Here is an 11437-nt window from a genome sequence, read left to right as displayed (position 1 = left end):
TCACCCTATGAAGAGTCATCTCCTCAACCGTCACGTCGCACACCAACTTGGCCTTGGTCATCCAGTAGTGCCGATCTCTAGTGCATAAGGCAGATATCCCAACTGGATACCTGGATGTTATAGTCTGATACGAGTATGGCTCCCAGATAACTTGATCCTCGTGCAAACTATCAAACTGCACCATGAAGGACGGGTAGCAGCCCTTCACCTGGGTATGTGCAAACTGTCTCTGTACATGACAACAAATTTACATTAGTAATACTATTGCATAGCAAAAATAATCGAAAGAATTACATAATTTAAAAGTACCTCTCTCCATGCCCAAACAGATCCCATAGTAAGCAAGTCGCCGATAGCAGCCACGTAAGCCCCTCCTATGTCCTCCAACCCAAACGGTGTGTCAATGGAGACATAGGGTCGTCCAATAGGGAATCTCTCGTATGACCAGAGCTACAACAATAGTGGACATCCAACCAGACCTGACTTTCTAGACTTCAGCAAGCAACCTTTGCACAAGCCTCTGTACGTAGCTGCTAACACGGCAGAACCAAAACTCCTCTGGACAATATCCACAGGGCAACGTGTGTCAGCTATCTCTCATGCAATACCGATGAGTCGTGCATTAACAGTGGTCACGTGGTTTTCCGTGAACATCATCTTGCCGAACAACCATAGAATATATGCCTCTAGGGATCGATCAATCTGTGCATCTGACAAATCTACTGTGGGGTATCCTAATGAGACAATCTACATAGAAAACATACGATTGTGTGAATGATGTATTATTGGTAACTAAAAAAACATAGTCATGTGGCCACGAAGGTTACCTGAAACTGGCTCAACCACCTAAAACGTGGCCCGTGAGGATCATCGTCTAAGCCCGTAGCAGTTGGCACCGTAGCTAGAAACCGGGCCTGCATATTTGCAAGCCAGCTAGGTTCTGCCTCTAAAGGACCTATGGCATCACCGGCCAAAGGTAATCCCAACAAGTAGGAGACATCCTGTAAAGTAGGTGCCATCTCTCCCCAGGGAAAGTGAAAGGTATGTGTCTCTGGTCTCCATTTATCTACTAAGCAGGTAAGTAGTGACCTGTCGTAAGAGAATCGTTTCACTTGCCTCCTTTTCAACTGCATTGGTTCACCTTCCTCATCCAAGTTCGAATGGTCAACCCACTCTTGCAACGTACCCTCAACCAGCCGTGCCAAGGGTAGAAGTCCAGCCCAACTTAACCTACAAAAAAAGAGAATGTAGCATGAAAAGTAAGTAATTATATGTTTCAATACCTATTTCAAACATGTAAGGCACTATATGTATCAATACCTATCAACCCATGAAGGGTGTATCATCCAGTTAGTCTTTGGGGTGCGAGTGACCAAAACGTCTAAGTTCTTGCCCCCTTGCATAAGTGCAGCCCGGTGACCTCTATCAATCGTACCATTAAGCAACGGATACAAAGACATATCTGCAATCAAAACATAGTCCAGACATTACAAATTAATACATAGTTCAGACATACAAAGTAAAACATAGTACAGAGGACATTACGAATTAAAACATAGTTCAGACATACAAAGTAAAACATAGTCTAGTCGACATTACAAATTAATACATAGTTCAGACATTACAAAGTAAAACATAGTCCAGACGATATTACAAATTAAAACATTCTCCCCCACATTATATAGCTTGTGAGTTATTCCTTCCTCGTCCTCCCCTTCGGCCTCGACTGCCACGACCACGTCCGCCTCTTGCTCCTGTTGTTGCAGCCGTCGATGTGGAAGCACTCGGTGATGTGGAAGCACCATCTTTGTTCAAGTCAGGACAATATTTCATCCTATGCCCATAAGCCATGCATAGCAGACATTGTCTGGTTGCTCCACCAGCTTCAGATTGGTCCATATCGTTTCGGATTTGACGGGCCTTACGTCGACCCCTGCTTGTTCGCCGAAGTTCTGGATCCGGGATGTATACTCTCTCACCGTCCTTAACCTTGTTGAAATTGCCAACGACTCTAAACCCTATCATCTCACCGGTCCATGTGTTCAGTACAGCCTCTTTTAAGTAGTATGGCGACACAAAGGAGACGGCAGCCAACTCAATCTGGCCACAGGCAGCCAACACATGTGAGCAGGGCAGGTGCAACAACTTTGGTTTGTTGCATGTACACTCACACGTTGGATAAAATTCTGTTCCAATTTTTACCTCATGCGTCTTCACCTCATTCGCAGAACCAAAACCATCGGTAGGTAGCTGAACCTCATACCTCCTTTCCAGATTACCTACGAGTCTCACAGTGTGCTTCTTTGCTTTCTCTATCTTCTCTGCCATATACTCCATGACACGGCTACAGTAAGGTGTGTTCTGATTATCTATAATATGCTTCTTTGCTAACTCGTGTCGGTCTCTGAAATATCTCAAAGTGCCATGGAATACAGCCTCCACAATAGCTGTGAGTGGCAATGCTCTATTCCCTCTGAGTACAAAGTTATACACCTCTGCAAGGTTGGTTGTCATGTGGCCATACCTAGCTCCATGGGTGTCATGCAACAAAGACCAATTCACGGGAGGCTCTTTCTCTATCCACTCTGAAAAATCCTTTATTGCCCTCCCCTTCTTTCTCTTAGTATTAGGAGGGTCAATTGCTGGCAAGTCACAAAGACCAACTGGCTCCTCTAGCTCCGCCATGAGTGTTGCTAATTGTTGTTGGTCCTTTTCCATTTTCTTCCTGGCACGGACCTGCTTCTTAGTAAACTCATCAAGTTTTGACCAAATAAATTGGTATTTACGCTCCTGGTTCTGCTTGCACAATTTTTTAAACAAGTTCATCAACCGCTTGTTCTTGAACTGTGAGAAAAGTTAGCGCCAAGATGGCGCATGCACCACCGGCTCTGCAAATCCTTCCAAGGTGTTGGTTTGTCTATTGTTGGATTCCTTAGTGTCTTCACAGCCTTCAATATACCAGCATGCCTATCATGAATGACACACACGTTGGGTCGATCCTTCACGATGGCAATTTTCACTTGTCGAAAGAACCATACCCAGCTCGGAAAGTTCTCACCCTCCACAAATTCCATGGCAAGTGGAATGATTTGATTGTTTCCATCCACAGCAATGGCAGTCAGGATTTGCCCTTTGTACTGACCAGTAAGGAATGTACCATCCACAAACATCATAGGAGGACAATGCCGGAAAGCTTCAATGCGCATAGCGAAAGAGAAGAATACTCGTTTCAACACGCTAAAACCTGGTATACTCAGCAACCTTATATGTTGTACGTTAACATAAGTGCCGGGATTCCTCTCCTTCACATCCAGGAGACGGACAATATTATCATATGAGTCAAAGAATGTCCCAAACCTTTCCTCCATAGCCTTCTGCTTAGCCCTCCAAGCCTTCCCATAAGGAATGTTATAATTCCATCTGACCTTCACTGCTGTCTGGATGTGTTTTGCTTCCATATCTTTTTTTCTCCACTATCTCAGTATACATGAGTTGCGCAATGAGAGTTGAAGTTAGGTTTGGATGACGAACCAACAAGTTTTTCCTCACACAATTATGTGGGACCACATTCGTGACAACCCAGTGGATGTTATACTTCGGCACGTGCTCGTGCACCTTCGCAGGACAACCTGTTTCAACACACTTCGCGGTATAGTTTGTTGGGTTTGATATGTGTGTCTGGAAAACCCTTTGAGTAGACATAGCCCACTTTATCGCTGCATACTTCAATTTTTTCTTTGTATCAAACATAGCCCCTATCTGGACTTGGTTCAGATTATATTGCCATGGAGTCTCATGGCCATCGTTCACAGTAAGGCCGGTGGATATGTCATGATTCCATGCAGAAGGAATTGGTACCTCCACTTCATCCTCAGAATTTTCAGAATCCAGATCCTCCGCATATCCATCCTCGTCCTCTTCCTCCATCACCTTCTGCATTTCATCGCCTTCCTCATCCCCATCAGCAACACTAGAACCAGCTAATATTATCGACTGAATATTCTGCCTAGTATCATGGCCACATACATTGTCCAGCATGTAGTCTGGCTCCTTCTCGGTTTGGCTAGGATCCACATCCGGTGGTTGTGACCCGGATAAATGAATCTCGTTAGCAACTCGACTACCCTGGCCGGTTTCATACCCCACATGGAGTTGTACGTTATTCTCCTCCTTTGCCACTGGCTGCACTAGGACATATGGGTGGATTCTTCGATCACGGCAACGACTTAACAGGGTCAACCAATGATGGCTCCTATCTATCGGCATCAACTCCCACTTGACATTTTTACAGGATTTGGTCCACAATGCATGAATACTGACGGAACATACTTCAGGATCCAACCCAAAACTAGTAGTCAACCAGTGCTTCAACTGTCTAATGTCCAGTCTGTCCGGATCTAAAAGTGTCATGACGCCATTTTTAAACTCGCTAAGATCAACCCCCAACTCATTATATCGAACATTACCAGGGCCATAGTAAACAGTCAAATTTACTGATATAGACATTTTCACCTGTCAGACATTGCCACCTTGTAATTAATCGCAATGAACAAAATTGTTACCGGCTACACTAACTATCCACTAAAATGCCAACACAAACCAATTAACACTAAAAAATGTGGCGCGTGATTATACCTTCGACGCGTGTGGCCACCTCACTGAGAACTTGCACCAACAGACAACACCAACGCCACCCCCTTGGCGCCACGAAGCTGCACCTCCTCCTCACCAGCCAAACCGCCTCCTCCTCCTCCTCAGCCCACCATGGCTTCTCCTCCTCCTCACCCCATCATGACTCCACCTTACTTGTACGCACAAATAGCTATCCCATTGGGAAAAACATGACCGTACACCGGTGGAGATGGCTACGATCTACCGTTTCTGTGCTTTGGATTCGAAAATAGGTGGAGAAACGAAGAGATCAGCGAGGGGTGAGGGCGATGTACAGAGAGGAACGAGAGAGAGAGAGAGAGAGAGAGAGAGCAAGAACAACGAGAGGAAAAAGAAGACCAGCTCGGGCCTTATCCAAAACTCTTTGGCCACTGGTTAGCCGAAGACGTCTTCGGTCGCTGGCTGGCCGAAGAGGCCCGTCTTCGTCCCAGTTCGCACACACTTCGGCCACGCTTAACCGAAGAGGTCACTTCGGGCTTAGGCAGGCCGAAAAGGCCCACTTCGGCCAACGGTTGACCGACGGGCTGCTACTTTTGCAAATAATGCATCAACACTGCTTGTTTCCAAAATTGCTATAAAAAACGCCGAAAAGGCACACTTCGGCCAACAGTTGCACCAACAGACAACACCAACGCCACCCCCTCGGCGGCACGAAGCTGCACCTCCTCCTCACCAGCCAAACCACCTCCTCCTCCTCCTCAGCCCACCATGGCTTCTCCTCCTTCTCACCCCATCATGACTCCACCTTACTTGTACGCACAAACAGCTATCCCATTGGGAAAAACATGACCGTACACCGATGGAGATGGCTACGATCTACCGTTTCTGTGCTTTGGATTCGAAAATAGGTGGAGAAACGAAGAGATCAGCGAGGGGTGAGGGCGATGTACAGAGAGGAATGAGAGAGAGAGACGGAGAGAGAGAGAGAGAGCAAGAACAACGAGAGGAAAAAGAAGACCAGCTCGGGCCTTATCCAAAACTCTTTGGCCACTGGTTAGCCGAAGACGTCTTCGGTCGCTGGCTGGCCGAAGAGGCCCGTCTTCGGCCCAGTTCGCACACACTTCGGCCACGCTTAACCGAAGAGGTCACTTCGGGCTTAGGCAGGCCGAAAAGGCCCACTTCGGCCAACGGTTGACCGACGGGCTGCTACTTTTGCAAATAATGCATCAACACTGCTTGTTTCCAAAATTGCTATAAAAAACGCCGAAAAGGCCCATTTCGGCCAACGGTTGACCGACGGGCTGCTAGTTTTGCAAATAGTGCATCAACACTGCTAGTTTCCGAAATTGCTATAAAAAACGTGCTACTTTTAAAAAAAAACCTAAATGACGCTTCGGCCCAGTTCGCACACACTTCGGCCACGCTTAACCGAAGAGGTCACTTCGGGCTTAGGCAGGCCGAAAAGGCCCACTTCGGCCAACGGTTGACCGACGGGCTGCTACTTTTGCAAATAATGCATCAACACTGCTTGTTTCCAAAATTGCTGTAAAAAACGCTGAAAAGGCCCATTTCGGCCAACGGTTGACCGACGGGCTGCTACTTTTGCAAATAGTGCATCAACACTGCTAGTTTCCGAAATTGCTATAAAAAACGTGCTACTTTTAAAAAAAAACCTAAATGACGCTTCGGCCCAGTTCGCACACACTTCGGCCACGCTTAACCGAAGAGGTCACTTCGGGCTTAGGCAGGCCGAAAAGGCCCACTTCGGCCAACGGTTGACCGACGGGCTGCTACTTTTACAAATAATGCATCAACACTGCTTGTTTCCAAAATTGCTGTAAAAAACGCTGAAAAGGCCCATTTCGGCCAACGGTTGACCGACGGGCTGCTACTTTTGCAAATAATGCATCAACACTGCTTGTTTCCAAAATTGCTGTAAAAAACGCCGAAAAGGCCCATTTCGGCCAACGGTTGATCGACGGGCTGCTAGTTTTGCAAATAGTGCATCAACACTGCTAGTTTCCGAAATTGCTATAAAAAACGTGCTACTTTTAAAAAAGAAACCCTAAATGACGCTGCAGCGAGGAAGTAATATCCTTGCCTGCCGGCATTTAGTTATTAGTAGGAGAAATTCCCAATTATCGAACCTGGGTCTCTAGCACGGAGTCGTTAGGCTAATACCACTGCACCACTCCAGCACTGGTGATGTATGATAGAGGCTTAATATAAATACTATAAACTACCGGCGATTTTAGAAGGAAAAAAACAAACGGTCTTTTTTCACTTTCCAATGACATCGTGGGTAATTATTTACAACTCCAGGGATAATCTTAATGACCGATGACCAAAAGATTATTTACAACTCCAGAGATAATTTTAATGATGGACGACCAGAAGCGGTCCGTACTTTATCAGTACTTTCTCCGTTTCAGTTTACAAGTCATGCACATATACCTAGGTTGCTAATTTTATCACTCTAATATAAACCATATAACACAAAAATTATATTGTTTAAAAATAGAACATCTGAAGTTTATTTTAATATATTTTTTGTAATATATGACTTGTATTAGGTTGATGAAGTTGACGATCTAAGGGTACGCGCATGCCCTGTAAACTGAGAGAGGGAGTAGATAGAGATAGAGATACATAAGTAGCATCACTGTGCTCCCACGAAAATATATCTACGAAAATATATCTACGAAGCATTAATTGTCCACCCGATAGCCCAAACACCCCACCCGCAATGGCGAAGCGTTCTATCCCCTTGCTCATGGCAATGGTCTCCATCCTTCTCACAGCCATAGCCACCACCCGGGCCGCGAGCCTTGCCCCAGCAGCCGATGACCGGAACTCAAGAAACATGCCAACCGCGTATGAAATGCTAGGGCGGTATGGCTTCCCACCTGGCATCCTCCCGGAAGGCGTGCAGGGCTACGAGCTCCGGCCAGATGGTTCCGTTGAGGTACACCTCTCTAACGACTGCAAAGTCCGCATCGCCGGGCATAACATCCAGTACAGTAGCCGGATCGCCGGGAAGATCCAGAACGGCTTGATCACGGGCCTTGAGGGCGTGAAGGTGAAGATCTTTATTCCGTTTATCCGCGTTCGGGGCATCCGCCGCAACGGCAACGATCTCAGAATCCACGCCGGGAAGATAACCAAGTCATTCTCGGCCAACGATTTCTGCTTCTCCCCACGGTGCAACTGAGGCTAGACTGCAAGATCAAGAACACAAGCGCTGCCATCCCAGACTGCTTCTTCGAGCACGTCGCTTGACGTTTCCTTGTTTTCTTTTCCTTTTGCCTTTTTCTTCTGCATGGGACGTGATGCACGCTGATTCCTTTTTTTGTAAATTATATAGTGTGCTATTTTACCAGTTCATGTAATGTCTTTGTTTCTTTGCCCCTAGAATACGCGTACTATGCATTAAAGGGGTAGAGTGGGTAGGAATACCCAAGACCACATACAAGGTTTAGGTTACACTAGCACAAATGCCCGTGCGATGCAACGGGAGAAAACATCGATGGAAACTGCTGCCTTCTATTTCAACATGGCACCCTATTTTAAAAATAGTAACTGGTTCAAAGTTATTCAGTCAAATACTAACGGGTTATTCCTATAGAGATAAAAAATAACAGCTCAAACTCAGTTTAGTGATGCTTAGATTGGATGATGACTATCAAACTCACCCCATCTCTCCTTCATATGTGCTTTGCTGAAGAGAAAGGGCGAGGAATAACCATGTGTCGCAACAAGCGCTGAAGTTTCTCTCTCGCATCATGTCTCTCCCTCAACCACTATGCGCGCTTCATTAATCCGTCGGTTTCACAAACTAATGCTTAAGTTGTAAATCGAATTGGAAGATCGAATGCAAGAACCATGGAAGAGAAGTGAATGAGACGACACAAGAGCTAGCTAACTTTTGTTTTTACGGTAAAATCCATTGTAATTGGGCCAATGAACCCTGAGCTTTTCTCAATGTAATCTCATAAACAGTGTAACTATTATTTGGTACCAACAAAGGGTATCACCATCACCTCTCCTAAAGGAAGCAGCAGACTGCCCGCAAATTTCCATACTTTTGCTTTTGCATGTTCCATTCCAACTATCTACCATGATACTTCATCCAGCAGCACATTCCTTGATACCACTTCCTGAAAGTCAGAACAATATCACGGGCACAGGTAATACATCACTATTACTTCGTGAAAGTTTTTCTGCTGAGCTATCCTTACTGTATTTTTTTCAAAAATAGGACACTTGTCATTGTACCAGAAAAGCACACCTACAACGGCAGAACTGCATCAACTATCAAATATACCACTCAGATTCTACAGAAAATAGGAACACCAAGAAAGAGTGAGGTATAGAAAAAAACATGTCAACTGTTATTTGGTAACCAACCAAAGGGTCGCTAAAACTCTTCAGGCATAGTTGAAGCCACCATCTCTTTTAACCCCTATCAAAGGGATTTGATGACCAATGAAAATTACACGAACAATCTCACTTTCTTAGACCAAACTTTGCTTACTCAATAGGTGTGGAACTCGTGGAATGTAAGGATTAAAACAGATCTCCCCCTGAAAGGTGAGTAATTAGCTATGTTTGTCATTTGAAAACATTAAACCAATAACCAGGGAAGAGACAGTCATCATATATATTGAAGCATCTCAAGAAAAGAAAAAGATGCACAGCAATAAATAACTGAAGCTAATTTGTAAAATATTGGCAGCAAATGTAGAATATTGATATTTGGCACTTCATATGACAATGAGAAAATAAACCAGGATGAGTCACCTCAAATAATTTGACCGTATCATCTTCATTATGGTTCAAATGAGAGAGAAAATAGATAGCCATTAAGCAAAAATTCCTCGTCAGCAACCATTGCACATATTTTAGTTTTATAAAATACAATAGTTCATTTTGCATACAGAAATAGGTCAACATTCTAGAAACAGATGTGTTCGTCTTCATCTAAAGTTCAATTGACATAAAAAATTCAAATTGTAGCTGCATATATTCTGTAGATACACTGACCAACAAATTATTAGAATTATAAGTCAAATTCCAGTAGAAAGTATGACTACCGCATCTTAAAAATGCACATCTAATAGCTTGTAAACCTAGTCAAATTGATGCCTGCTAATTTCGCATATCTTTTCCAAGAAATACAATATTTCTTCTCACATACCTGCAGTGTATATATTGTTCAAAAGAAAATGAGAGAAGACCATGATCTCCCAGGCTCTACATGTAAGAGGAGCAACAGACCTAATTGAACTACAACTTGTTGACCGAACAAGAGGCGGGTCGTGGGCGATGTTGGCGTCTGCGCTCTCCCAGGTGAGGCGGTGAGGAGGCCACACGGCAGTGTGCCTGTCGAATGGTGACCATGGAGCTCCAAATTGGAGGAGGAGAGGGTGGTCTCCGGTCTTGCTCCGTCGGTTGGCAGCCATGGATCCCCAATTTAGAGGACGAAAGGATGTTGGATTCTGCCATACTCATCGAGGAAGATAAATGCATGTCCAATAGGGGTAAACTATCTATGTTGGACTGGATTATAAGTGTTTCGGTTGCACCGAACTCGGGAACTGTCTAGCTATCAAAATTTGTGATGTGAGCAAAGCCATGGACAATTATAAAACTGAAAACCAATACAGTTTATTTTATACAGCTACGCTTTGGAAAAAATGCGCACGTAAAGATGGTTCAAAGTTGATGATAATAGGCAAACTAATCTCCCATATTTGAAGTATGGTCATGGAAGCAACCTGCATTGGAAGGGCATGCCATGGTCCAGTAAGTATGACCCTTACAAAAATTGGTAACTGGACAATGCAAGGAATCTATGTGCAGTGCATATAGAAATCTGAATGGTATATAAATGAAAAATAACCACTTGCTCAATAGGTCTAGTGAGATACGATGTAGCACTTTAGCAGCCAAATTATCTTGCAAAATGCAAATACAATACATAAATAATTGGATTTGCCACCTGAATAGCAAATTCAGGTTAGAATTTTATGTCGACAAAAACACATCTGTTCCCGGTAGGTAATATGCAGTGAAGTCTCCGCGTTGCAATCGTGTCACACAGCTGCTACATTACCATTACGAAAGGACAAAGCAGAGTAGAGCTAGCAGCAACTGAAAGACTGAATACTAAAACTATCTAGCATGTGCACCACGGCTGGCTCTACCATGTGAACTATTTGCTAAAGAGTTAAGAAATGTCTGAATGACTACCTACACGAACATGAGTTGCATCCTCATTTGATTTACTCCATGATCCCAATCCAATTTCTTCACTCCATCCCTACAGATAACAAACATATTGTAATGTATATGTTGGGACCTGAGAGCTAAGATCAAAGAACAACCGAAGCAAACAAAATTAAGGTTCCTCCAACAAAGAACTGAAGCACGGCAACAGAGCAGATGCCAAAATCCAATACGTGAGCAATGGCCTCTCCGAGTAAAATAGCATGTGTGGCATGGGAGAGGGTGCGTATTGGAGGTACCTTGCTGGATACGGTCATGGCAACGAGCCGCTGGGTGCAGTGGCAGGAGTCAAGATGGCAACGGGGACGAAACCCATCGGGTTTTGCCTTCCCAAACCCATCCCCACGAAAAAATCGTAAACTCGTCCCCGTCCCCATCATCGTGTGCGGGGCTAGTTTTCTGCCCGTCCCCTAAACCCATCGGGTTTCGGGAAACCCACGGGCAACCCACGATAAAATCAAAATATTTAAACAAACATAGTGGCGACAAAGAATAACATTTCAGCAGCAAAACAAGCACATTTCAGCAGTATAACTTA

General features: G+C 44.5%; 1 long non-coding RNA gene across 1 annotated transcript; it reads right to left on the bottom strand.

Moving 5' to 3' along the window:
- Nucleotides 1-9651: 9651 nt before the first annotated feature.
- LOC125549279 lies at nt 9652-11188 on the bottom strand. Its single transcript, XR_007301298.1, has 3 exons — nt 11139-11188; nt 10864-10933; nt 9652-10388 (listed from the first exon to the last, which is right to left on the bottom strand). It is a non-coding gene; the product is annotated as an uncharacterized LOC125549279 (long non-coding RNA).
- Nucleotides 11189-11437: the final 249 nt, after the last annotated feature.

This window comes from Triticum urartu, chromosome 3 (genome assembly GCF_003073215.2).
Source record: "Triticum urartu cultivar G1812 chromosome 3, Tu2.1, whole genome shotgun sequence".
NCBI lineage: Eukaryota > Viridiplantae > Streptophyta > Magnoliopsida > Poales > Poaceae > Triticum > Triticum urartu.
The sequence above is the reverse complement of the archived record's forward strand: the minus strand, read 5'-3'. Positions and strand labels throughout refer to the sequence as shown.